The sequence below is a fragment of the Panthera onca genome, chromosome C2 (assembly GCF_046562875.1).
Source record: "Panthera onca isolate mPanOnc1 chromosome C2, mPanOnc1 haplotype 2, whole genome shotgun sequence".
NCBI classification, from domain to species: domain Eukaryota; kingdom Metazoa; phylum Chordata; class Mammalia; order Carnivora; family Felidae; genus Panthera; species Panthera onca.
The window spans coordinates 123,726,781-123,750,357 of record NC_138347.1 but is presented as its reverse complement, the minus strand read 5'-3'; the positions used below and the strand labels follow the sequence as shown (position 1 = coordinate 123,750,357).

General features: G+C 47.1%; 1 protein-coding gene across 6 annotated transcripts in view; it reads right to left on the bottom strand.

The window, feature by feature from the left end:
• NMNAT3 (nicotinamide nucleotide adenylyltransferase 3) overlaps positions 1-20,852 on the bottom strand; it is a 115,285-nt gene extending 94,433 nt beyond the window's left edge. For 2 of the 6 annotated variants that reach the window (XM_078432297.2, XM_078432298.2), the window contains exon 1: positions 20,636-20,846. The gene's annotated coding sequence lies outside the window, so the exon portion shown is untranslated. Of the gene's footprint in view, positions 1-20,635 lie in introns of all 6 variants that reach the window. The other 4 variants (XM_078432295.2, XM_078432299.2, XM_078432296.2 and 1 more) reach the window with 3 other exon arrangements.
• Positions 20,853-23,577: the final 2,725 nt, after the last annotated feature.

Sequence of the window (23,577 nt, the reverse complement as noted above, 5' to 3'; positions counted from 1 at the left end):
GGGCTCTGAAGCTTAGCGCTTGGCCAACGATGATGCGGCACTAGGAAAAAAGGAACCAGAACAAGCTCCTGTCTGATCACAAAGGCCGGGTCATTTCACATCCCACTACCTTTAAGGCGCAGAAACCCAGAGGGGCTTCCAGGCTAGCCCCAGACTCTTTGGTATTCAAGATGAGCTCATTCACTTTTGCAGGAAACAACAGATGTAATCAGCATATTAACCATCCTTTAGACATCAATCATAAATTCTTCCCTCAAGAGTAAATTGCTCTCCTCCTCTCTGTGTACCTCAAGATCCTTGCATGAGTAAGGACAGGTAAGGGCAGATTAAAGTGCAGGTACCTGTCCCTCAATAGCAAAGGCAAGGGGACTTCCACTCAAACTTGAGCAGGCGTGCATCACTGGGGTGTGTGTGTGCGCGCAGTGGGGAGTGTGCCGTGGCTGTTGCAGGTGTTGCACGGGTGTCACACAGGAGCATGTGCTATAGACGGTGTTGTGGGGGCTTGTGGCGGGGAGGCTGCCGTGGGGGTAGGTCTGCGGCGTGTCTCAGGGGGAGGTGTGCTGTGGATGTGGCGGGGGGAGTCAAGTGTAGGTGACGGAGGGGCTGTGCTGCATAGTGTGTGGTGAAAATCCTGTCGTGGGGGATGTTTCCAGGGCATTATGCGGCGGGGGTATATTATGGGATGGGCCATGAGGGTATACTGTGGGGGTTTGCTGTGAGGGTACGACCTGGGGGTGGTGTTAGAGTTGTGCTGTGGGATATACGGTGGCTGGGGGAAGTTGTGGAACTGTGTCATGGGTGTGCTGGGGGTGGGGAGGACCCAGCAAGTCCCTGGTCAGTGCTGTGGGGCACCCTACAGAGCCCACTACCGGGCCTCAGAAGGCTGCCCTCGCCACTGCACCTGCCTGATCCCCCTGATGGCGAGCTCATGCCCCAGCACTCCACCTTTCCCCCCTCCCCGCCACAACTGGGGTCAGGATATCCAGTGAGATATTGGGGCAACGTGTTCTGGAGCTCTGCTGGTTGCAGAAGGCACTCTTCCTCACTCACTCATACTGCCCTTTCTGTGGCAGGGACCAGGTATTGTTTCAGACCACATCTAACACAGCCTCTGCACAGCCCCTCCCAGGGCTCACTGCCAAGACAATGCTCCTAGGGACCCTCCAGGCCACAGCATGGGTGAAGGAAGGAAAGGCCCTTGGCTTTCTCTCTTGCAGCAGGCCCAGCACAGGGGAGCCACAGTCCTCTACCAGCACAGCAGCAGCCTCTCTGAAGAACCCCGTCCTTCCCTCCTGGTTCGCCCCTCTGATCCTCCAGCCCATCTGTCTTTGGCAGGAGCCTCCTTGGCAAGACTCACCAGAGTGGCAAATGCTGGAGAGCTCCGGCACACGGGTGGAACACTTGTTTGTTGTTCTGAATGTATATGCCAATTCCCCCCCACATCTTTAAAACTTTGTTTTTTTTAATGTTTATTTATTTTTGAGACAGAAAGAGACAGAGCATGAGCAGGGGAGGGGCAGAGAGAGAGGGAGACACAGAATCTGAAATAGGCTTCAGGCTCCGAGCTGTCAGCACAGAGCCCGACGCAGGGCTCGAACTCACGGACCGTGAGATCATGATCCGAGCCGAAGTCAGACGCTTAAACGACTGAGCCACCCAGGCGCACCCCATCTTTAATACGAAAGATTTTGAAACATACTGCAAAGGTGAGAGAATTTTAAATGAACACAGATACCGTCCACCTCGATTCTACCATTAATACTTTAATATGCTTGCTTTGTTATGTATCTATCCCTCTATCCATTCATCAATCCGCCTTATTTTTTTGATGCCTTTCAAAGAGGCGGACAGCAGTGCACTTCTTCCTAAACACTTCGGCATGTGTATCATTAACTGGAGCTCATTATCTGTTCGGTGTTCTCTTTCCTTTTTGGACATACAATAAAATACACACATCTTGAGGTGGACCACTCAGTGCATTTTGACAAATACATGCACCCATGTAACAGCAAGCCTTATGAAGATACAGAACATCCTATCACCCTAGAAAGCCCTCCTCTCCTGTCCCTTCCCACTCAGTCTCCTGGTCCCACATCCCCCAAGCAACCACAATTCTGAATTTTTCCACCATAGATCAGTTCTGCTTATTTTAGAACTCTAAGTACAAATGGCACCATACAGTGTCTAGTCTCATCCACGTTGAGCTTTTGCTCAACATAATGTCTGAGAGATTCACACAGGTGGTCGTGTGCAATAGTAGCTTATTCCTTTTCATTGCTGAATAGTATTCCATCCTTGGGCTATGCCATAGTTTATCTATTCTCCTATGGGGTGATTCTTTTCTTAGAAGTAAAGATGATCACCTAATGGAGATTACTCGGTTATGAAGTCACTCGCACTTCCATTCTGACTTGTTTCTCTTATGGGCAGAGAAGCAGATGTGCTCAGAGGTAGCACAACCCTGCCTGGCCCGTGAGAGAGCATGAAGGACAGAAATAATATAGTCCATCACCTTTGTGAAAAACGTAAAAGGTACAGTTCTAGAATAGAGACTCCCAAAATGTGATGGGATGTAAGAGGAGTGAAATGTTCTTACAGATGTGTCCTGTATCTGGCCTGTGAGACTAGTTTTCCTACACGAAGGGGATATATATAGTTTGATTTTTAAATGAATTTTTTTCATGAAAAAAACTTCATTTAAAGACATATTAAATACACAAGGAGGAAAGAGATGGAAAAAATCATGAGACTTGCACGCAGATGACGGAGGTAACAGTCCCTAGAGCTGTGTAGTCAGTCCTGGAAGCATAGTAAAATCACCTGGGAGTTTTTAAACCACCCATGCCTGGGTTCCACCGTCAGAGTCTCTGATATGATTGGCCAAGGTGTATCCAGGCATCGGTAGGTTTAAAAAGCTCTCCAGACAACGCTATTGCGCAGCTGGGATGAAAAGAACGGTCTGGAAATCAGCAGTTCTCCCAGTGCGGTCCCTGAGCTGGCAGTATCAATGTCACTTGGGCACTTATTAGATATGCAAATTCTTAGGCAACACTTCAGAACTACTGGATCAGAAACTGAGCCTGGGGCTCAACAATCTGGATCTTCACAAGCCCTCCAGGTAGAAGTGATGCAGCTCAAGTTCGTGAACCACAGTTCAAGGGGCAGGTGTGACAGGCCCTAGAAACAGCCCTCAACTAGCGTCCAAGACTGACATCTGTGTCGTCATGGTACCAATCCAGCCAGGGATAGTCAGCTCTGCCTGATCTAGCCCCCAGGAAGCCCTTTTCCTCCTTGAGACACGGTGGTGGGGGGGGGGTGGGGGGGGGCAGTGGTGGTAGTGATGGCCAGGTGGTAAGCAGCTGTTGACCAATTACCAAGGTGATGACATCCTGGGGTCCGCTGTGTCTTAACCTCAATTAATCCACAAGCCAGTTAATCAGCCCCCAGAAAATCCAGTGTTGACTGTAATTTTATTTTCATGATTTTTGATTATCACTGACCTCCTTCCACTCCATTACCCTTGTTAATTGAGAATTGACTATGCAGTTAAAATGAATGTTTCCTCCACTAACAGAGCTGTACCAGATTCATCTTAAAGTCCCTTGCAGCTCAAAAAATGTGATGAGTCTACGGATATATTGATCTGATACAATTCATTTCACCAAGAATTTATGAAATTACCACGCAGAGGTCACCTGTTATGCGTTCATACGTCTAAAGGCTCACAGGAAAGAAACGGAGTTTTAGTTGAAGAATAACACTGTATATGGAGAGCCTAACCGGTACTTGGCCGAGACCGGCTTACTGGTTAGCAGTGATGTCTGTATTAAAAGATGCTCAATACGGTGCTACAGATTTGGCAAAGTCCTTGGAAATGCTGAGAAGATAAGGTAAGAGCAAGCGCTCTGGGGGCTGTTCGTCTTCACTGGCTGGCTATTTTGATAAGGAAAAATGCAAAGGAAGCAGAGGCTAACAGGAGATCAGGGAACCTGATTATCTATTCCAATGCTGAGTTTGAAAAATGAACCTTCGTGTAAAACCCAAAAGATTACAGAATTTGCCAAAGGAAATGTGCTGGGGAATCTGCAGCAACAATGGAATTCCTAATAAGTAGTATGTACCACGAGGAGACGTTTGATAAAACACCACGGTCCTTTTCTCGTATAGTAACACAGCAAAGGAGTAATGCCACCATGAAGGAAAAGTCAGCCTGCCTGTGCGAGGACAGTCACCCACTGCAGGGAGCCCTTCAGTGACCAGGCATTAAAGAAGACTCGGCCAGCTGTCTCTTACTTTACTCAGGACTGCCTAGAAACACCTCGACAAAAGCAACCGCACAACTATGAGGGCCAGAACCAGGTCCCATGATATGACTTCCTCTCCAGGCCGGCTCCTCCTCTGAGGACTGTCCCGACCGGGCCCTGTCACGTCCCTCTACCTCAGCTCCCAAGTTCATCCCTGCCACTGTGGTCATTTATCTGTGGGCCTCCAGAGTGTAGAGTTGTGTCTCATTTAGCTTAAGACTGAGTACATCCTAAGGGCTCTGTGAATGATTTTTATTAAAGAAAGAAAAAATCACTTTTTTTTTTTTTTATACAAAATTACCACATACAGAGATGTAGAGGAAATAGCATAACCAACTGCCACATAGAGGTCTCCAAACGGTCATTAACACATTTCCACATTTATTTCATCTTTTCTTCCCCCTGGAAGTCTGTTAAAGTCCATTACAAAAACCATGACATTTCACCTCTAAATATTTCAAAAATAAAGGACACTTTCTAAGAATATGAGAGTTTCTTATTTATCCACATCATGCTCACTCCTGATAAAATTAACAATAATTAACAAAAAGTGCTCAATATCCTGTAACACCAGTCCGAATGTCAGCGTATGCCTTCCGAGGAAAGAAAAGATGGATGTAGTTGCGGTGACCCTGAGAGAGCAGATGTGAGGGCCCCCACAGGGCCCAGGAAGCCAATGTGCGTCACTCTTGTCCCACCTGGGGGCCCCACCATTCCCAGGGGTGCAGGAGGGCATGGAAGGCATTCCCTGGAGTGGGGCCTCCTTCTTGAGACTGGGGGGACCTTGCCCCCACAGGCCACCGCATCCAAACACTCCCATGCTCTGTCCAGTCAGCCTGTGGGCGGGCCATCTCTCTTCTCCCACTCAGTGACCAATTTTGCCCAGGACCTGGTGGGGTCAAATGAACCTAGCCTTTAGTCCCAGCACTGTCACTGACAAGCTATTTGACCTTGAGCAAGTGGCCTAACTTCCTGGAGCCTCTGTTTGCTCTTCTGTAATATGGGAAATAAGGCCTGCCTCTGAGGGCCATCATAAATGAGACCACAGCACAGGCTCTGTCAGAGAGTGCCTAGCAAACTGCCTGGGCCACAGCAAGCTCATTCAAGTTCAGCTGCCGACACTGTGGCAGTACTAACCTTTGAGGCCACAGGGCAGCCAGAGGCATTAGGGTGTGAGGGGCAGGCCGAGAGAGGCCCTATCCTACCAGATCTCTGAGGTAGGGCTTCCCCTGATGGAAGAGGTCACAGGGTCAGTCCTTTCCTAGCTCCTGCTCCCTCAATGCAGGATGGCGTTGCCAGATGAAGGGCTGCAGAAGTGGAGGAGGGAGGCCTGTGGACGATCAGAGTAGAAGTCCCTGTGAGGGGGCCTTTGACCACCTACCTGGGTCATCTGGTATCTCCTACTGACCTAATAGCCCTGAACCTTATCTCAGAGGCACCAACCTTGGTTCCTCAAAGACACCTGCCATCAACTATTCCCCCTTCATTCTGAAATAATGGTCACCACTGCCCAGCACTACCACTGCCTGCCATCAACATTACTATTCATCAAGCACCGACTACATTCCAGGAGATTTGCTGGGTAATTTTCAAACTTTATCTCTCCGACTCCATGCTGCAGTTTTTTGAGACAGGTATGACTATCCCCCTTTGGAGATGTAGTAGTTTCCTGTTGCTGTTGTAACAAATTACCCCAAACTTAGTGGCTAAACACAACATGCATTTTATTATTTTACAGTTCTGGAGCTCAAAAGTCCAAAGGGGTCTCACCAGCTAAAATTAAGGTGTCAGCAGGGCTGAACTCCTTTCAGGAGCTCGAGGGAAGAATCCACTTCTTACCTTTTCCAGCTTTCAGATTCTTCTTACCTTTTTCAGCTGTCACATTCCTTAGTTCATGCCCCCCTTCCATCTTCAAAGCTATTCATGGCTGGCCTAGTCCTTTTCACAGTGCATCAGTCTAACTCTCCTGCCCTCCGCTTTCACTTACAAGAACATTTATGACTACATCAATCCCATCTGGATAATCCAAGATAAGGTCAGCTCATTAGCAACCTTAATTCCCCCATGCCATGTAATCGAACTTATTCATGGGTTCCAGAGATTAGGACATAGACTTTTTGGAAGGCCATTATTCTGTCCATCATCACAAGTAAGGAGACTGAAGCACAGGGAGGTAATGGGGTTTACTCAAGGTCACACAGCTATTAAATGGCACTAGACTGAGGAGTGAGATTATGGGAACTCCAACTAAGCTCTGCTCTTGCTGATTTGCTGTGTGACCTTGGGCAAGCCACTTAACTTCTCTGTCCTGTTTCCTCACCTATGAAAAGAAAAGGCTATCTACACACGAAGATGTCTTCTAGCAGCCAGTCTATGACCACCTGAGGATCTGGGCCTTCCCCTAACAATGGACATGGATCACAAGGTTAAGGACCCCATGAACCTTCACCTGGTCTGTCCACACTGACCAAGACTCAAGTACTGACCATGAAAGGGAGAGATGATGACTTGGTCATGGCATGGACATCCCTCTCTCTCCTGGATGGAATTTTCTAAGGCTTTTGTCCTAGGAACCATGGACATATGGATGTAAGGGCACTTTACTGACTTACACCAAACCCCCTCCCAGCACACCACACAATAGTTGGCCTACTATTGTGTTTCCCCTCCAATTCCCAGCTTAGAGGGAAATAAAGATTAAAGTTTCTTTGTACAATGAAAAGAAAAACAGGGTGTCAGAAAATCAGATAATAAACATATATGGATGTATAGTATTGTTTGTTGGGAATTCCTAAACCAGGGTAGAAAAAAAGCTTTTTTTTTTTTTTTAAATAAATGTTTATTTATTTCAAGAGGGGGGGGGTGCACGTGTGTGTGAGCAGAGGGAGGGGCAGAGAGAGGGGAGAGAGAGAATCCCAAGCAGGCTCCATGCTGTCAGTGAGGAGCCTGATGCAGGGTTTGATCTCACAAACCCTGAGATCATGACCTGAGCCGAAATCAAGAATCAGACACTTAACCAACTGAACCACTTAGGTGCCCCTCTCCTCTTGTTTTTTAATGCAATTTTTATACAGAAATTTTCAAACATATACAAAAGTAGAGAGATTAGGACAATGAACCTTTTCTTGACTCCTAGACCTATGACCTCCAATTCAGGTATTTTTTTTTTTTTAATGCTTATTTATTTTTTGAGACAGGAGAGACAAGGCATGAGCAGGGGAGGGGCAGAGAGAGAGGAAGACACAGAATCCAAAGCAGGCCCCAGGCTCCAAGCTGTCAGCACAGAGCTCGACGTGGGGCTCGAACCTACAAGCTGTGAGATCATGACCTGAGCCAGAGTCGGACACTCAACCGACTGAGCCACACAGGCGCCCCCAATTCAGGTATTCTTTACAAGCTGAAATTCTAATTCTGAATTACCATCTGCAGTGGGCAGCTCCATGTGTTGGTCCTGCATCCCTTTGTTTTGAAACCTGCTCTCCCACAGCTCCTTAGGATTCTGGAAAGTCTATCAAGATGCTAAGGAAACTAACTTCCTAGAAAAGCAACTATTACAGGAGACAAATGGACAAATCAGAGCCCCTTTGCTGTGGACGTTGGAGAAAAGAGTGTCTTCTTCTGAAATCAGGAGTTATAAACTCCACATAAACCTGGAATTGTCATCATCCCTACCTTAGAGAGTGAAGCCAGTACAGTGGTAGAAAGAGCTGAAAGAGAGACAGGGTGAGATTCCTAGTGCCATCCTCTGAGCACCTGGATCCAGCTGTGCCTGATACCCTGAAACTTGTCTATTATCGCCATACTCCTAGCTTTAACATAATTTGAAAGAAGTTTCTATTCCTTACAAAAAATTCTAAACATACACCATCCCAGAGAGCTTTCTTTTAAGCCATAGCACAACTGTCAATCTTCCTTGTGGAGGGTCAAGTTTGGCCTTCTTAATTTAACAAAAACAGTGTGTTTTCCTTAAGGCATGCATTTCCTAACAGAAACAGAAAAAGTATGTGATTTAAGCATATTTCCTCAACAAGGGAAGAATTCTGTTTTGCTGGATTTCTATAGGACAGTAACTCATCAATGATATATCTTAGTACTATATGATGACCACCACCCACACTTTCCCCCAATGACCCCTGCTGGTGCTACTTTTGGATAAGACAAGCTGTCAGAGAGTGGTTCTGGGCTGGCCCGGCTTGGGCCTGAACCCACAAGACCAAGCAAAACAGAATGGGACCTGATTTCAGTTTCGGGGACAGGCTGGAGTGATAACAGGAACTAGGAGATGTGGCCACAAGTGAAATTAGAGGAGGGGAACACAGAGCACCCCTATACTTAATCACCTACCCCTGCTCTTCCTTCTTCCCGGCTCTTCAGTACAGGCCACCTCTGTATGGTGTGGACACAGAGCGCCCTGTACTAGGTAGAGCAGAAACGAGCGACGGTGGCCACAGTCCAGGAGAGGAGGCAGGGGAAATGCCATGATGGGATGAGAGGAGAGGTGGATAGGAGGAGGATGCACAAAATTGCCCACAGCTCTCAAGGAAGGCTTCCAGTACATTCTCTCACCTGAAGGATGGCATATTTGACTGCGGTAATGCCTGCACTTGCCTGGTGCCCACCAATAGAGAACTAATTAAGTAAACTAAGGTAAAGGCACAGAGTACAATACTCTGCATCTGTGTGTGTGTGTGTGTGTGTGTGTGTGTGTGTGTGTGTGTGTGAGAGAGAGAGAGAGAGAGAAAGAGAGAGAGCGAAGGGAAGGAGGGAAAACAAGACAGCTCTCTGTGTACTGATAAGGAAATCTCTCCCAGATATATTGTTAAGGAGACACAAAAAAGCAAAGCACAGAACAGAAATATAAAAATACCTATAAATGCTGAAAGAATATAAAGCAACAGAGCAGTGTGGCTGTCTATGGGGAGGCAGGCATTCGGGATGAGAAAGAATATTTTCAGAGTATACATTTACACTTATTTTTTCTGAACTTTCCAACCATGTGAACATGTCACCTACTCAAGAAAATTTTTAAACAAAACAGAAAACTGCGACATTGCAGGTAGTTCTCAAAGGAACAGTCACACCTGTGTGGGGACCGTGGCACAACGTATTTTCCAGCATAGCCATCATGTGACAGGTCTTCCATCAAGAGGTGGGTCTATGTTCCATCCCCTTGAAGCTGGGAGCGATGGTAAATAGGGCAAAAGTGACATTATGAGACTTCTGAAGGTGGCCCCCTGGGATACCCGGTCTCAGAACCCAGCTGCCATGCTGTGAGGAACCCAGGCCATATGACAACATGTTCCAGCCAACAGCCTGGCTCAGGTCCCGGCCACCAGGCCTTGAGATGGCTCCAGCCCCTGCTACCATCTAACTGCCACTGAATGAGAGACCCAGAGTGAGACCTGCCTAGCTGAGTCCAGTGAACACCTGGAACTGTGAGAGATGCTAATTAAATGACTGTTTGCTTTTAGGCCCCTAAGCATTGAGGAGGAGCTCTTGGTTTGTGCCCCTGTGTGACGCTTCATTTTCCAAGATGGAAGTTTTCAGACAAACTCACAACACTTGACCTGAGGAGGTAGCAGAAACAACCTGAGAGGGGCAAGTGTTTGGCTGGCCCTGTGAAAATAGGAATCATCTAGAACAAGTGCAAGATGCTGACTCTGGATGCCAATGGGAATCACAAGAGGCCCCACTCAGCAGGCTGAAGGTCTGGGCAGAGAGGGGGTGCACGAAGATGAGGACGCAAGAGGCATCTATGTAAAGGTGATAGTTAAAAACCAGGGGCATGGATGAAATTATTCAGGTGGAGTGCACGGACAAGAGGAGACCAAGGGGAGAACCCTCGGGCTGTCCCCCTGAAAATGCCAGCAGAGGAAAGGCAGCGGGTAGAGAGATCAAAGAAGAGGCAATCAGGCAGGAAGGAGGAAAATCCAAGAAAGAAGGGTTCAAGAGCTGAGCCTGGTCAGAGGCCTCAATGTTGTATAGAAGACATGTACAGGGAAAGCGCAGAAGACCTGGCAACGTGTCAGTCACCGGTAACCTACAGCAGAGCAGTCTTTCCCAAGTGGTAGGGAAAAAAAAAATTAAAATCTCAATGCATTCCCATTAATACAAATTACTTCAATCGAATAGCAAATAATGTGGACCTCCCTGCTTTATCTTCTGAGAAACACGAAAGGGAAAAAAAAGGAAGAAAGGAAGCACATCAAATGCATGTGGTAGAAGGGAAAAGGCAAAGGCGACTACCATGGAGGAACTGAGTAACCACCATCCGCACGACAGAGACATGAATAAAAAGGCACAAGGTAATCAAACCAACTGCCTCTTGCATTTTTTTTTCTTTCTCTTTTGTAGCGGGACTATGAAAGATTTCCTTGGCCGGCCATCCAAAGCAATGACAAGGATGAGTAAAAAGGTGTGCAAGAGCGCTGGGAGTCCACAGGCTTCCCCCAGTGAGCCGGGTCTGATGAGCTGCAGGGAGCACTTTACGGAGGAGCATGCAGGAGGATGCAGGAGCGATGTCTGCCATGCACGCAGGACGCGGGAACAGGACATAAACATTGGGATTCTCCATCTCATTCTTGGCAGAATGCATGTTGAACCATAGCTTCAAGGGAAATGGCCTCATTCCTCTAGAACACTCGAATCCGGAATCTTTTCCACACAAATTCTAACATGCCCATAACTCAAAGGGTTTAGCTCCGAAGCCCTACTGAGCTTGCTACAGGAACAATTTTAAATCACCTCTTGGAGTAGTAAGGCCTTCGTTTGTAGTGATAAATATTCCAGTGGAGTTGGTAATGATAAGTACATGGAAACGGTTTCTAGAATCTGCATTATGCCCCCAAATTTCTGCCACTATTCCTCTTCCGTGCATAGAAAAAAAAACAAGCATATTAAATGGATTGAGACCCACAAAACTACAGAGTGCATTAAGTTGAAATGTCAGCACAACCATTTTGTACGCCTCAATTGTGAATAGATGTTTTGATGAAGAGCTTACTAAATCTTTAATTGGAGATAGAATGTTTCTACATAAAGGCAATGACTACAAAACATTTATCACAGTGCCGAACGCCATCACTACAGAAATTCTCTCCCATCCTTTGGTATTACTGTCAGTATGGCGAATTCAGTATTAATATTAAAACACAGCACTGGAGATATAATCGTGGGTTGACAAATGAGCTTAAATGTTGTCTCCCAATGAATTTTTCTTTTAAGATCATCTTAATGCACTTGAGAAATAACAGAAAACAGTCAAGGCACAACAAAGGTGGAAACACTGCCACAATAAAGATCAATCTTATTACACATTCGAGCCCTCTTTTCAAATGTTGGGGCTCACACTGTACAGCTGTGAACACTAGCATTCTGCCACTTAAATCAAATATTAATAGGCTATCCCAGCTCACAGGGAAAGATATGGTGATACTTTTCTTGTTTAAAGACTTCTTTCCACAATTTTTCATAGACTTTTGGGGTTTTGCTTGCTCCTTAATGCACTCTTCCATTTAGTATAAAAGGGTCTCTGATTCAGCACGGAATTCTGAACTTGGTTCTGTTCAATTTAGTACACTGATAATGTTCAAGGTGATCAGGGAAGAGGGTCACAGCAGACACTGTCAGTGCTGTGCTCTGAGCATTCAGGCCTCAACTGTTTTAGGGCGCACCAGCTTGATTTACACGTGCTACCATCCGCATCCCTTTGCCCTGGAGTTTCACCTGGGGACGGGAAGCTGCCAGAAGTCCTAGAGAATTAACCCCACGTAAGGAGCAACGCCCAACCAATGACGGACAGCAGTGGTGGTACAGTCTCAGTCCCAAGCCCCACAAGAAACTAACTCTGGGATGCGGGCTTCACACTGTCTGTGAGAGATTCCCAGCAGATGTAAACTCCAGCGGTCCACACTGGTGACCTGCTCAGTGATGTCCTTCTCTGGCTCATTTCCCTATTTCCTGCTAGTGCTTCATGGGATGTCCTCCCAAATCAATCACCACGCTCAAATTCTTGTCTCAGATAAAGATGCGTATTATGATGTCCCATTGTATGGCCAACTGAATGAGTTCGAGAACTGCTGCTAGGCCCTTGCCAGCACTAGGCAGAGAGGATACATGGGTTTGGGGCCAACACAGGGAGAGCAGATATTAAGAATATAAAACCTAGCCCCAGGAGCACCTGGGTGGCTCAGTCGGTTAAGCTTCTGACTCTTGGTTTCAACTCAGGTCATAATCTCACGATTTGTGAGTTTGAGCTCTGCACGGCTCTCTGCTGACAATACAGAGCCTGCTTGGGATTCTCTCTCTCCCTCTCTCTGTCTGCACCTCCCCTGTTTGCTCGTTGTCTTTCACAATAAATAAATAAAAACTAAAAAAAAAACCAAAAAACCGAAAACAAAACACACACACACACAACAAACTAGTCCCAAAGATACTGGAGTACCAAGGCCTGAGTGGTGACAAGAAGCCAGAGTGACATCCGGGCTGCTCCAGACAAGGGCTGACCTGAAGTGTGTGTGTGTGTGTGTGTGTGCGTGTTGTGGGCAGAGATGCCTAAAACTTTTCCAGCAAGGTCCTCAAAGGTTGCAGACCCAAATCCCCTACCCTCACCCCACCAGTGAAGACCGGGAGGCCAGCAGAAGGATATGAAGTTACAAGGTGGGGAGGGGCGGTAGCTTCTTCAGCTTAAAAACCCTGAGAATCTGAATCTACACGCCAGAGCGAGCGCATCTGCAGGCCATTTAGATAGTGGACCCAGAGTATGTCCTTTGACCAGAGACATGGAGGCAGGGAGCCAACCCTGGCTTTAGGAACTATTGATTGAAAGATTTAATCAGGATAAGGCCATAAACGTAGTGCCCTTAAAACTGCAAACAACATGAAGATCATTATTTAACTTGGCTTGTTTCAGGATTTTTTTTTAAAGGAGAGTAAAAGTACAATATACAAAGTTTGAAATGTGAAAAAAAATTATTCCTACTTCCACTGCTGCAATGCAATTCTTTTTCCCTTCGAGGCATCCCTTGCAGACTGTTTCCCTGAATGTGCACTTAATGTAATAGCATTCCTTTCGCTGAGCACAGAATGACTTCCCAAGTTACTAATCTTCTTAGTTCTAAATACTGCATAATATTCCATCAACCTAATTTTTGGTAATTTGAATATACCCTCCTATACTATATATTCAGGTCACTTCTAAAAAATTTTTTTAATGTTTATTTATTTTTGAGAGAGAGCACACACGAGTGGGGGAGGGGCGGAGAGAGAGGGAGACACCGAATCTGAAGCAGGCTCCTGGCTCCAAGCTGTCAGCACAGAGCCTGACCGTGGGGCTTGAACTCAGGAACCCTGAGATCATGACCTGAGCCGTAAAGTCAGACATTGAACCTACTGAGCCACCCAGGCACCCCTTGGGTCACATCTAAGTTTTCCCCATTATAAATAATGATGCATCTTTATACAGCAGGTTTTTTCACTTTTCAAATTATTTTTTTAAGACAGAATCCCAGAGGAAGCCAAAGTATTGGTAGCACTTCAGCGACCCCTGCAACAGGCAGCCCCCCTACCTTTATCATCTGCAGTCCTTTGATTACTCCCAAAATACAAAGTGGATGAAACACTGGCATCCTTTTTCTCATACATACAAAGATTAAGACAAGCTTGACCAACAACAGCATTTTAAAACTTACACAGAAGAAGACCAGACAGAGAACCAAAATGCAAAGCAGTCTTTGATACTATGCCTAGGGTCCATGCAGTAAACACAAACACCTACTTCTGATCTCTAAAACGAACATTTGAAAGTGGATAGCAATTTCAATTTAGACTCCCACACACTAATTCATGCAACAGGCATTCTGCCCTAATGAGCACCTGCTCACAGAGAGACTTCTAGCCTTTGAAAGCCCGCTCTTTGCCTGGCGTGGTGTGGTCCCCTTCATGACACTGCCATTCACTCTCTCCCACAAGCAACTTACTCGGCCAGAATTCGGGTGAGTTCCACGCTTGTTCTCATCATTCTTTTCCCTCCTCAATTGCAAAAGCTTTTCAGCGAACAGACTAGCTGATAGCAGAGCCGTTGATGGCTGTGGTTAGGATGTAATTAGGCTGAACTGTGTTGGTCGGCCTTGCTCCCCACTCTTCTCTGTTAAACACCGGGAGGAGGTGGCAAGGACCAGAATCGAGGCACTAAACCCTTACATGTCTGTCTTTAATAATGTTAACTCTGCTTCTGCAAGTCAGTTCCAACACTCCTCCCTGGGCTGTGTCCTGCCTTAACGGTTCACTTTTATAGGAGGAAGCAAGGGAGGAGGAAAGACGGAAGGGGAAAGGCGGGAAGATTAGCTCTAATTTCAAACCATCTTAGGAGCTCTGAAAAGTTCCACATTGACTGATGGACACATTTACTCCCCAGAGCCTTTTTTCATAAATACTTACCACTTAACATGCACTTCCAAGGGGAATAAACACTGTCACTGAGTGCCATCCTTATGGGAGGGAGATTTCCAGAGCCACTTCTTTTCTCCATGGCTCAGGGCCACAGGATTACGATCCTATTAAAGCTGTGCCCTGCGAATACGGCAGTCACACCCACCCCACCAAGACTGACCTTCTCAGTTTCTGCACAGCAATGCTAGTTGCCTTCCTTTGCTTCGGGGAAGATGGTAGCTCATCTCCTGTAATAAGGTCCACGTCTGAGACTGGTGGGGATCGAAGATGTATTTTGCCCTCAGCTCTGGCCAAACAAATATAATAACTCTCTAGTAATATTCAGTCCTGAAGACAGAATGTTTCCTGGGGCTGTTTGGATCATGTCTTATTTGAAACCGTGCTGTTAGTGTTATTTTCTCCTTGCTCTCATTGGAACTGAATGGGACTGAAGGCAGGCACGGTGTCCCTCTGGAGGAGGTTCCTCTCGAGTGACTGTGCTGGGACAGCACTAGCTCCAACTGGATAAAATCTATGCTGGAACCTTAGCCTGTGTGCCCAGGGGTATCAAGGAAGGAAAAAACAGACTTTCAGATAGACCCTGTCACTCAGAAGGGAGAGGGCTCCAGGGCCCATCTCCCAGATTTACCCTCCGGTGAGCCAGATGGCCTGACTGCTGTCACTACCCAGTAGATGTGTGAGGCTAACTGGTGCACCCAATGAGACAACATCCAAGGAGGGGCTCTGCAAACTCCAAAGGGTTAAATAAATTGAACATGAGAATTCTTCTCCCATTTCGAAGCTAAAGCGCAATTACTTTGGTTTTAAGTTTATTTATTTTTGAGAAGCAGGGGGCGGGGGCAGAAAGAGAGAACCCCAAGCAGGCTCTGCTGTCAGTGTAGAGCCTGATGCGGGGCTCGAACTCACGAACCGTGAGATCATGACCTAAGCTGAACCAAGAGTTGGACGCTCAACCAACTGTGCCACCCCAGGCGTCCTGAAATTCCTTTAAAAAAAATTTTTTTTTTCTTAATGTTTATTATTGAGAGACAGAGCATGGGCATGGGAGGGGCAGAGAGAGGGGAGACACAGAATCCAAAGCAGGCTCCAGGCTCCAAGCTGTCAGCACAGAGCCTGACGCAGGGCTCGAACCCACAAACCGTGAGATCATGACCTGAGCTGAAGTCAGATGCTTAACCAACTGAGCCACCCAGGTGCCCCCTGCAATTCTTTTTTAAAGTACACATTCTTACAAGATTACCTTGGCAGCATAAAACACTGTTTACCAGAATTCATAGAAAAATACCACCCAATGGTCTTCAAAGGTCTATAAATGAGCATGAGCCTCCAACCAACATTTATGGCCATATGTTATATCGATAGAGACTTTATTTCTGTATCCGTTCCACCTTTCCACATTCTTGTGGCAGGCCAGACTTCTCCTTGACAATAGTCAATCCAGTTTATAACATGACATTGTGTGTGTTCATGTGCTTAATTCTGTCTGTCTTTATAACCTGTCTCATGATGTCTATGGGCCACATGAGGGTTGAGACTGTGTCATTTTGGCTCGGCATTCTAATCCCCGGGACATTGCCTGAAGGATTTATGGAAGGAAGGAAGGAAGGAAGGAAGGAAGGAAGGAAGGAAAGAAAGGAGGGAGGGAGGACAACGAGCCAGGCACGGTGGTGGGCCCCAAGAACACCTGGTCCAATAGCTGCAGAAGTGCTCACAGCCCAGTCCAGGTCAGCTGGAGAAGGGCATGGCCGGCACAGGTGCCCATCAGGACTGTGGGAAGGAAGAGTGGATTCAGAACGGCTTCCCTGCAATGGGCAGGGCTTCCGCAGCTGCTCCAGAGATTCTAGCTTTAGGGGCGGCTCTGGGCAGAGGCAGGGACAGCGGGGAGGCACAGAGATGCAGATTAGAACTACACTGCACAGGAGGCCAGGCCCAGAGATGGTGCTCCTAGGTGAAAGCTCTCACTTCCAGAAGACACTGTCACCCTCATCCAAGGCCCCTGCATGCAAAATCCCATCCCTGAGAACCTTAGATTTCCCCAGATTCATACTAGCAACAGAATGAATGCCTTTCTATTCCTATTTCCCAGATTGCTGCTACGGGTCTACGTGCACGTGAGAGAGACAATGATGAGGGAACCCTAAGTCCACCGTGGTTTGTTAAACAGCACCACGCAGAACTGCATGGCTGAAACAGTGGGGTAGAAGCTGCCATCCCGAGGCCTGTCCTGCAAAATGGGATACATCTGTCTTCACCAGGGAACTATGATAAACGAGCAAAGACAGACACTGGTCAGGACAAGCCACTTTATTTAAGAGCTTCGACAGCCCAAAGTGATTTAACATAGAGGCATGGAAGATTTATCTGGATGATAAAACACTTGAACTTGAAAGGCACATAAATTATAATTTTGTAGGGTTTTTTCCTTTTAAGATTTCATATAGTCAAAGGCTTTAAGTAATGAGTGAAATGCACATAAAGTTGACTTAATTTCATACACGTTGTCTGGTTAGAGTCTGCAGAGAGTCTTTGCTTCTAGATGGGACTGAGTTCAGAGTTAATGCCACACACCCATGTCTGTGGCCTTCTGTTTCCACATCACGGTGGACATTATTTGGAGGATTGATAAACAGAAAAATAATAATGGCAACGTTAGTGATTGAGCACTCACTATACCACAGTCTGTGCAGTGAAGACTGTACTTTATACACTTATACACGAGCATTACTTACTACTCCTAACAGCCCTGTGAGTTACGTACTATAGAAAGAGGACTTCAATTACTTTCCCTTTGACCTCAAGCTTTCTAATTAAGTTCTTCTTTCCAGCTTATCTCTTAACGAGGCAAGGGACCCTGCAGGAAAGCATCCCCTGATGGGAACCAAGACTACCCTACCCCCTCAAACAATAAGGAATGACCTGAGCCAGCAAGACCCCCTGTGACTGACCCCAGGACAATGGACTTGACCTTAATTGACCACCTGCATACACCCACCCACCTTCATCCCACATTTTCCTTATATAAACCTGGAACTATTTTTGGCACTTGGGCAACAATCTTCAAGACCCTAGTCTGCTGTCTTCCTGGTGTTGGCGTCACTGAAATAAATTCCTTTCTTGTGTTACCACCACTCCTCTCTGCCTTTGGATTCTGTCAACAGTAAGTGGCCCAGCCTGGTCTGTTTGGGGACCTTGGAGCCAGATGCTCTTGTATCCCTGCACCCTGGCTACACCATGGCTCCCATGTTCCGGATGCAAAAACTGAGCTTTAGAGTGCTTCTGTGACACACAGGAGGTCACACAAGCAATTTAATCGGACTCCAAAGCTGCAGCATTCACCACCACACTGCAGTGTACATGAAAATAAGCACTTGCCTTTAGCAAGGACTTGAAAACACTAGCTATTTTGCCTTATCTGTATACTCCTTTTTTTTTTTTTTTTGTTTTGTTTTAAACAACACACTTTAACACAGAGAATTTTGCCTTGTGAGTTTATGTTCAGTCATTCGTCCATTCACCATTCATTCTGGGCCCAGTACTCTGCTGGATGCAAGATTTACAGGATTGGATTCCCCAGCTTCTAAACTAGTCTCAGGCAATTACTGTACCCAGATGAAGGGAAGGGCAGGGCAGGATGGGGCAGGGGTAGCCCCTCACAGGGGACCCATAATGAGCTGTGGGTTAGAGACGCACCTGAAGGAGACAATTTTAGATCTTTTACACTCTGGTCCCCACCCCCACCCCCCCTTAACCCATAAATTTCTGGGCCTTTCCTTGGCCAGAGTCTTCAAAGACCTCAAACTCCCCAGGCCTCTGGACAGAGTGGCTCCCCAAGAGGCCTTTTATCATGCAGAACACTCCCTTCTCCGGTCCCAGCTGAAGTTTTGCGGTAAAACCAGTGCCCCAGATAACACAGCTCCTCAGCTAATCACCCTGCACAGACCCTCAGAGCCACCCCCTCGCCCCCACCTCCACTCTCCCCCTGCCTTGTTTCACCAATTTTTGTCCCAAATAAGAGATAACAGCAGCAGCAGTAGTAGTAACTGCCTACATGTCAGGCACTGCTCGATGTACTTTGGGTACACTATCTCATTAAATCCCATAATAATCCTCTGCCCTGCACACTGTTACTCTTCCTATTTAGTTCATTTAGGGGAAGAGGAAGGGAGTTAATATTTCTTCAGGGTCAACTGTATGCCAACCACTGTTAAGCTTGCACAATCAGATAAGTGACCTGCCCAGGGTTGGTCACAGAGCTGGGAAATAAGAAGTAAGAATCTGAACCCAGGTCTGTGACCGCCTGGCCTAGTGTTTCCCTTCCCTTCTCTATGGCTGGCACTGCTGAGGTTTGCAAAGACAGCCCTCTCTCCCTCTTCCTCTAGCACCCTTCTGTTAACATCGGTCCTGTTTTTATTACCACCACCCACAAACAGTGACAGACTCCTCTCTCAACTGTGTCCCCTGACTCTCTGGGCCTCCCAGCCAGTTTTCATGGAGCAGATCCTAAAGTCTACACCAACAGTGTAAACAGAGGCAAAGAAGAAACTGGGATCATTCAAGCCAATAAAACACACCAAGAGGCTAACAGGTGTTTCCTGAAGTGCCCACCCCACCCCACCCCCATCTTAAATCCCTGGGGTTTCAAGATCTGAGGGGTCCTCAGCTAGGGATCAGAGGCTTAAGTCCTCTGGGGGAGTTTTTTGGCCAGTTGTCAGGGGTGACACCACCAATGAGAGTGAGCATGTAACTATATGCTCTGTCAGAGTGTGAGACTTAAGTTCTGGGGGCTCATGGAACTGGCAGTAACAGGTGAGGCTTTCTGAGAAATGGTTACCTCCCCAGAAGCAGAGGGTCGCTCCCCAGCAAGGCCAGAGTGTCAGAAGCCCTCCTCTGATGACTCCCAGAGCACTGAGCCCACCAGGCTGAAACTCGGTTTACTTCACCTGGCCCACCCTACAGGAGCTCTAGGAGGGCAGGCCGGAAGCAGATTTCTCACTGAACTCTCAGAAGCAATAAAAAGGGAGTACTAGTTAAATGTTTCCAGAATAAATCACCAAAGACAGCATCATTTTAGAGAAAAGGCTGTTTGAGAGATTCTACTCAGACTAAGGACCAGGACTCCAGGAGAGGGGAAGTGTGTTTGCTCAGAGGCTGGCACACTCTTTAGTCCAGATCAGCATCCTGCTCCATTCAGAAACGTTTCCAAATGTACTTCACTTACACCTGGGAACACCGCTCAGTCATGTAAATTCAACGCCCCAGTCTTCAATGCGTAGACCCCCCCCCCCCAATTTTATAGAGCAGAAAGTTCAGGAATTGGCTTCCCCCCGCCCAGCTCTCTAAAGGCAGGCCCCACATACAAGCCACGTTCTCTCCTAACACAATGTGTCTGCTGTGTTGTTCTCCACCCTGGAATTGACTCATGCTCAAGTTTGTGCTCCAGCACCCTTCACATTTGGGACCGCCGGTTAAATCCTCCCCTGCAACCTGCACTTTCTATCTTCACAGCTCTTACAGGGGTCTTACCCACTACACTGTGAGCTCCACCGCAGCGGGCACCACGTTCGTTCGCCCACTTCTGTATGCCCAGCACTTGGCCCAGTGGCCGGCACTCGGTGGCACACGGTAAGTTTCCGCAGGCTGCCAGAGTGGGAAAGGTGGGATCCGAACTCGTGTCTGCCGGGTTCGGGTCAGAGCCAAATGGTTCTAGGGGTTACACCACGCTGCGGCGAGAATGCGCGGTGCGCGGGTGTACTGGGGAGGCGTTCTACAGTCTCTCCCACCAAGGACTGCTGCCGGGCTCCGCACCCCGCCGCCACCTGTAGCCACAGCGCCCAGGTGTGGGCCGGCGCCCTCCAGGGCAAAAACGGGCTGGTGGCGCTTACCTGCGTGCGGCGAGGCTCCGCAGAAGCACTCTGTGAGCCTCGGGGGACTGCCAAGGACTGGGGTATCCGGCTTGGCCCGCCCGCGGCCCTGCACCCGAAGACCGCGCGGGACGACGCCTGGTGTCGCTGCGCAAGGCCCTCTGCGGCCTGGGAGCTACGGAGAGCGGAGCGCGGCCCGGCCCGCCCCCCGCGCGGGGGTAGGGCGGGTCTAAAGCTAACTTGACCCCGGGCTCCCCGGACGCCCTGCCGTGGGCGGAGTCAGAGGTAAACTTAGCACTGCGCCCCGCCCCCTCGGTGGGGGCGGTCCCTAAGGGGGAACGAGGCACTGCGTCCCGCCCCTTCGTTCTAGGCCCCGCCCTCCCGCCCCACCCCAATCCCCGTCCTGCTCTCACCCGCTAGCCCTTTTTGTGTTGCGTGTCCCTTTGCTTTTTATTTTCTTGTTTTGTGTTCCGTTTTCTTATTTTTATTTCTGTATTTTTAAAAGATCGAATTAAAAAACGTATCAAAGTAATGCATGAACACTCTTTACAAAATAAAGTTACCTAATGTTCTTATAATGAAAGCAACAAGCCCTTCTCCCTTGCTCCCCACACGTGGCCCTTTATATGAGTTCCTCCATTTAGTTCTTCTGGTGGTTACCCCCTTGTCGCTAAAAAAAAAAAAAAAAAAAAAAAAAAGCTTACATAGCGATTTCTTGATTTATCTATTGACTTTCTGCCATGTTAGATGAGGATTTACTCTCTTACTGTGCCCCTGCTTCCCTTTTCCTGACAAATTTACACCTCTATTCTTAAGTCCTGCCCTGGTGAGCTCTGAGACCTCAAGACAGGAGTAGAGGAAGGCTTTCTGGGACCTGCAGCTAATACAATTATGGGGGAAGGGAGAAAGGAGGGCTATTTTAGACAGCTCTATAGCATTAAGGCTTGCAAATGACCATTTGTTTGGAATGAGCAAAATCCTGAGACCTTGGAAATTCAGGCTCTATCCCCCGAGACCTTCTTAGATAATTTACTTGGTGAATTTGCTTCCCCAGTGTGGCCTGTCTTTCTCTGCCCACACATAAACCTCCATAAATCCAGACTTCTCAAGGGTCATGGGGTGAAGGTCAAGATTCATCAATTTCTGCCAATAGGATTTCTTAATGGAGTGAACTGGTGTGTGCAAAAAAGAGACGTCAAGGATGATGTCAAGGTTTTGTGATTGCTACACAGCTTATCCTAGCATCCGTGACAAGTTCTTAACCTTAGAATGGAGAGTGTTTTATAAAGCTGGCTCTGGGCCCCTGCCCTGTCACCAGATCCTCTCAGTTCTCCCATGAGGTTGGCTGGACCTGCCCAGTGTCCCCGCTTTAGGAGGGCTCATACTTATCCCTCTTGTATCAATGCAGGAGGCACACAGCTAGCTCCCAGTAAGTGGCAAGGTAAAGGGGCTGGTACCCCTTCCTCACTCAGATGGAAAAAAGTGTCCACACCCTCCTGACACCCCTTCTCTCCTCAGAGAGTTCAACCCTTCCCCTTCCTCTGCTCTGCCTTCCTTCTCTTCTGCTCACTCTGCTCTCTTTCCCTTGTCCAGCTCCTGAGGGCAAAGGACTTGGGAGTAACTCTGACTGAGGGTGTGAAATGTGACTTTACAAGGTGACCTTGGACAAAATCCCTTTTCCAATTCAAGCTTGTTTCCTTCTTTGAAATTGGAGGTAACAGTCTCTACCACATTGAGCTTTAGAGGAGGATTAAGTGGCTTAATATCCATGTATACATGGATTTTTTTAACTGTTTTTTTAACTCACATTTTTTTATTATTAAATGTATTGAATATTAAAATTAATCATTCTTTTCTTTTTATTGCTTCTGGATCTTGTGTCATACTTAGACCATTCATTCCCAGTCTAAGATTAAAAAAAAACATTTGAAGTATAATGACCTTTGTAATTCTCTTGTGTTCTCTTATTCAAAACTCAGTTTGTCTCCTAGCAGAGTGGGAAGCTCATGAGAAAGTTTAGGGACTTCTAAGAATCTGTGTGTGGCATGTTGGTAACATAGGTTGAATTAAAATAAAGGGCTAAATCGGGTTGCCTGGCTGGCTCAGTCAGTGGGACATGTGACTCTTGATCTCAGGATCTCGAGTGTGAGCCTCACATTGGATGCAGACATTATTTAAAAAGAAAAAAAATAAAATCAAGGGCTGAGTCATGTTGAGTCAGGGTCCTGACTCTGGACACAAACAGCAAGAGGGACACAGGATATGAGGCAGTGACTTCTCCATGCAAGGGACTTTTCTTCCCTAAGAAGACTTAGTCTTCTCTAGGAGGAAGTCTGCCTTCTGGGCACAAAATAGTGTCTCCTAGTGGTAGGAAGTAAGAACCTCACACAATAGCCACACTTACCCAAACCTAAGTAAGGGAGAGGCAGGGGTTGAGAAATCCATCTGGAGAGACAACTAGCTCCTAATATTTTAGAAGGGGGAATACATATCAAGATGAGAGTCATGTCCTTTGCTTGAGGGCATGAAGTGCTACTGGATTATGGGTTTAATGGGGATAAAATTTTTGGTAAGTTTCATCTCTCCTGAATCCTATCACCATAATGGCTCAGGCAGGAGGAAGATTTCACATAGAGCGTGTCTCAGTTTGAGTCCTTTGGAAGCAGATCCTGAGACAAGGATTCAAGTGCAAGCAGCCTATTTGGGAGATACAGGGAACACCAGCAAAAGAATGGAATATGAAGAACGGAGGGAAGGAAAGGCAGGATGCATTGTTAAGCCAGCTACTAGAACAGGTGATTGGAGCTTAATCCTGTGGGAAAACTCTAGAAGTTATTAAAGAACATGCCTCAGAATTATCCCACCCAAGCAAAGGCTGTAAGTGGGAGGTCTCTAAAGGGAAGAAAACTGCAACGGACAGATTAGCTCATTTTTGAACATTTTTCAAACTATTTCCAGGCATA